The sequence below is a fragment of the Anomalospiza imberbis genome, chromosome 6 (genome assembly GCF_031753505.1).
Source record: "Anomalospiza imberbis isolate Cuckoo-Finch-1a 21T00152 chromosome 6, ASM3175350v1, whole genome shotgun sequence".
Classification (NCBI taxonomy): Eukaryota; Metazoa; Chordata; class Aves; order Passeriformes; family Viduidae; genus Anomalospiza; species Anomalospiza imberbis.
Window position 1 is genome coordinate 2424746 of NC_089686.1, and position 4684 is coordinate 2429429.

General features: G+C 51.1%; 1 long non-coding RNA gene across 1 annotated transcript; it reads right to left on the reverse strand.

Annotated features, from left to right (window-relative positions):
* Window positions 1-1448: 1448 nt before the first annotated feature.
* On the reverse strand, window positions 1449-3977 carry LOC137476605 (uncharacterized). The gene is made up of 3 exons (XR_011000451.1): window positions 3251-3977; window positions 2808-2940; window positions 1449-1632 (listed from the first exon to the last, which is right to left on the reverse strand). It is a non-coding gene; the product is annotated as an uncharacterized lncRNA (long non-coding RNA).
* Window positions 3978-4684: the final 707 nt, after the last annotated feature.

Genomic DNA, 4684 nt, shown 5'->3' on the forward strand with positions numbered 1-4684 from the left:
AGTGATGCTTTTGTGCAAAAAAAAAAACCAAAAAAAAAAAAAAAAACCAAAAAAACGTGGAGAAGGGAAGGGTTAAAGATCCCTGTGGATGTGGCACTTGGGGTGGGCTTGGCAGTGCTGGTTAAAGGCTGGATCTGACGACCTCAGAGGGCTTTTCCAGCCTTAACTCCTTCAAGTTCCATCATGGATCCCTAGCAGGAGATGCCAGGATTTCTATCCGTACAAAATTGTGGTAAACATCACAAATTAAAGCAATGAAACGGGGTCATGGCAGCAACTGGGGAATTGGAGATGCCCAGTCCTGGATGCAGCAACACACTCCAGGATGAGGCCCTGAAGCACCCAGAGGGTGGAAAAGCACTTGGTTGGCATTTTCTTGGAAAACCACTTCTGAATCCCAGTGGTATTCCCAGGCTGGGATTCCTTGCCCATGTGTCCTCTGGAAAACTACCTGGCTTGGGATTGGGAAGCAAATCTCATGGATGGCTTAGCTGAGATGTGTTTTGCCACAGGCCTAATGCTCTGGAAAATTAGAGTGCAGGTTTTCATCTTCTCTCCTTTCTTCTCTCAAGTGTACTCTGGAATTAATTGAGCTCAGTGTTGGAGTGAAATAATTGCAGAACATGCAGAAAAAGGACTTTTTAGTCCAAAACTCTTTTTGAGGCATTTTGAGTGCACACTTTGCCAAACCATGGCTCGGTTTTGTTGGCTGTTGTAATAGGAAATCTGCCTTGGGTGTCTCCAAGCACGGATGTGATCCATGGTGGATTTCTCTGGAGAGCAAAATTCACCCCAAATCGACTGCTCAGGGGACAAAATAGTGAAGCATCTTTTGGGAAATCTCTTCCATCTGGAGAAGGTGTTATTGGGAAGGGCCATCAGTAGTCACTAAAATTGCTCCCCTTATTACATGAATATATGAATATAAATTGCCCCAATTCCCACTGAAGTAAAGGAGTCAATAATGCAGAAAGAGGAATAAAATCAGACTAACAAGGGTGGGTCAACATCACAGAATCCCAGAATGGTTTGAGTTGGAAGGGACCTTAAATCCCATCCTGTTCCACTCCCTGCCATGGGCAGGACACCTTCCACTATCCCAGAGTGCTCCAAATCCCATCCAACCTGGCCTTGGACACTTCCAGGGATCCAGGGCAGCCCCAGCTTCTCTAGGCACCCTGTGCCAGGGCCTCCCCACCCTCCCAGGGAAGAATTTTAATTAGGCCCTCAGGATTATTGCAGGGTTTATTAATTGGGTGTTGTTTTTTCAATTAACATGAGGGAGCAAAAGGAGCCTGGAGAGATGAAGAAACGGGAAAGATCTGGATACTTTTGCTGTAGTGGCTGGGATGGTTCTGGTGTAGGGGATCCAAACCAACTGTGCTCTAGAGTTCCCAAAAAAAAAAAAAAAAAAAAAAAAAGGCGCCAGATTTTGGAGGCATTTTTTATTCCCCTAATTTTAAAAAATCTCTTAAAAACATTTCATGTGGACCCACCCAGAGCTGCTCGTGGGACCAGCGCCGAGGTTTTGCTCCTGGCCTCACTTCCCCATCCCTTTTGTGCAGCAATTTTTCTTCCCACTGAGGTCACTGCTGAACAGAAAGCACTGGTTGTTTGGAAGCAGAAAGTTTCCTGTAGAAAAACATCCAAATGAAACATTTCAGCGCTGGGAAACTTTCCCTCCCACCCGCTCTGGCTTTGCGTGGTCCTCCCCATGGAAAATCCCTCGTTTTGCAAACCCAAGGCTCATCCCTGTCCCCCTGCTCTGTCTGGGATGCACAGAGCACAAAGGCACTTCCCACTGCTTACCCTTCCTGCCAAGCACAGACACGGAGTGTGTTCAGTCACTGGTCAGCTTCCTGGGAAGCCCAGTGAGGTGGTTTTTGATGGAAGTGGAGGTGACACCTTGATTTTCCTTGCCAGGCTGGAAGCAGGTGCCTGCCATGCTCGGCAGGTGTTACAGAGACATTGGGCTGGAATTGCCCAGCTCAGGTAGCACTGCGCTGAAATTGCCCATCCCCGTGGAATATTGCAGGGGAGGCAATTCCCAGCCCATCTGTTTGCTGGGTGATGAGGAGCACAGAAAGTGATGTCGGCTCTACTCGGGCTCCAGAGGGGCTGGGGACATTCCAACACGAAATTCCTACAAGACACGCAGAGCTGTGTGCTCCTCACCCTCAGGACATTTTTACAGAGCCCCTCTCAGGACACCTCCGCATTCTGGAGCCTGTTGCAGGTGCATGAGGAGCTGATTTCCCACCTCCATGGAGCTTTGGAGCTGTTCTCCCTGGGCTGCACTCCCAGGTCACTGCCCAGTCTGGTGCAATCCTGAACTGGTCTGGCTCCTTTCCCTGCTGGGACAGTCCCAGTGGGTGGCAGGATTTCTCCTGGGTGTAGATGTTAGGTTGCCATCAAGCACCTCCTGGTTTCCCTCTCTCCAAATGCCTGAGCTGTGGGCAGGACAAACCTCCAGTGCTCCAGATCAACCCCTGGTTTTGCCAAAACTGAGGAGGTTTTCCTGCCCCACACATGGGCACTGCTGCTCCACACCCCATTCTCCTGCCTTGCCTCCTTCTCCTTTTCCATGACATCCACAAGAAAGCAAAGGGAGAGACACAATCACAGAATCATGGAATGGTTTGGGTTGGAAGGGACCTTAAAGCTCATCTCATCCCACCCATACCATGAGCCTGGACACTTTCCACTATCCCAGGTTCCTCCAAACCCCAACCCAACCTGGCCTTGGACACTGCCAGGGATCCAGGGGCAGCCCCAGCTTCTCTGGGCACCCTGTGCCAGGGCCTCACCAATGTGTCCTTGATGTTTCTCATCCAGGATGAGCAGTGCACATGTGGGATCCCACCTGGGCCATCCCAAGCAGTGCAGGTTGCTCCTGGTGAGCTCCTGGCAGCGTCGGGGCTCTCAGGCTTGGAAGCAGCTCTGGGACAGCAAGGAAAAACACAGCACTGATGATGCTTCAATCCCAAAGGGCAGCTCTAGCCCCCAGTGTGGCCCTGCCCAGCCATGGGATGGGATTTAGTGGTGGATTTAGTTCTAGGCTAACATTGGACTCCATGATCTTACAGGTCTTTTCTTAATGATTCCATGATTCTATGAAACAAAACTGGGGATCTCATCCTTCCTGAAAATGTTCATCTCCATCCCCTGGCATATGTCTCTTCTGTGAAATACACACCAGGATCTCACAGGGAAACCTTGAAACCAGACAGAAAATATAGGGAAAAACTACCTTGGAATGATCTTCTCGATTGCATTTCCATCAGCCTCCCATACCAGCTGCAACACAAAGGACAGGAAAAGTAATAAACTGTTTAAAAAGTCATATTTCAAGTTAACTACCCTTTTCTGATGCTCCAGAACAGCCTGTGCTGGGCTGAGCCAGAATCTTGGAAGAAAAATGAAGGGTTGTTCTTGCTTGGTCTGAACTGGTTCGTTGAGTCATGCTCTTAGTTAATCCCTGGCATCGGCACAGCACAAAATCCTGCTGGAGGGGAAAAACTCACTCAGGGAAAGTTCAGGCCGTTCGTGCTGCTCCGAACGGGGCAAGCAGACAAAGCCCTCTTGTTCCACAGGCGGGGGAGAGGAGAGAGGAAGAGGGAGGCAAGGAAGGGCGAGGGATGGTGGGATGGAGCTGGAGAAGAGGCGGATTTGGGATGCCTGCCCACGGCATGCTGCTCGCCCAGCCCCAGCCAGCCGGGACGCATTTTTCCAATGCTTGAGCTGTGTCAAGAAGAGGCATTCCCTGTGCCAGAGGGGTGCGTGCCTCACAGGGGCAGGACAAGCCAAAACACCGGCTCAGTGCAGTGGGAAGAGCAGGATTTGGGGAGGAATTTGGGGAGGAATGTCAGGTCACTGGAGAAGAGCCTGCTGGTGGTGCAGGGAAAAGGTGGGATGGGAATAGCAGGGTTTGGAAAGGAACATCAGGGCCCTGGAGAAGATATCGTTGGTGGCATGGGGAGAAGGTGAGATGGGAACAGGAGGGTTTGGGGGGGAATATCAAGTCCTTGGAGAAAAGCCCATTGGTGGTGCAGAGAAAAGGTGGGATGGGAAGAGGAGGGTTTGGGGAGGAACATCAGGGTCCTGGAGAAGATATCAGGGTGGCATGGGGAGAAGGTGGGATGGGAAGAGGTGCCTGATGCACCAGACTGGTGGGCAAACTTTTCCAGGCAGGAAAAGCATTCCCAGGCAGGTTGATGGATGCTCCATTTGTACAGCAGCTCTGATGCAGGCAGAGTTTGGAATGTCCCTCCAGAACAGACACAAAGCAATTCCCTTGACTAACACTGCGGCGACACTTTGTGCAAAGCTCTGCTCACCTTGAGAGCCCCTTCCACCCCACCCCATGCCAGCAGAGGTGGTGGGACAGGAATGAAGGACCTTTTTCCACCACACACCTCCAGGCTGAGCCAAGCTCTGGCCCCACAGGAGGTCTCAGCAGGTCAAGGTGTGCCATGTGTGACAGGACACATGGCACAGCTTCAGGTATGCCACCAGCTCCTCCTCACCTCCACTGCTGTCATCAAAGGGTGGCAGCCAGGTGAACGCCTCTTGCTCTTGCTGGCTGACTTCCAGGGCTCAGTTAGAAATGCAAAACTGGTTAATTAGGGATGCCTCAGAGCTGGCCATCAAGCCAGATGCTGGTGGGTCTCCAGGGAAGATCTCT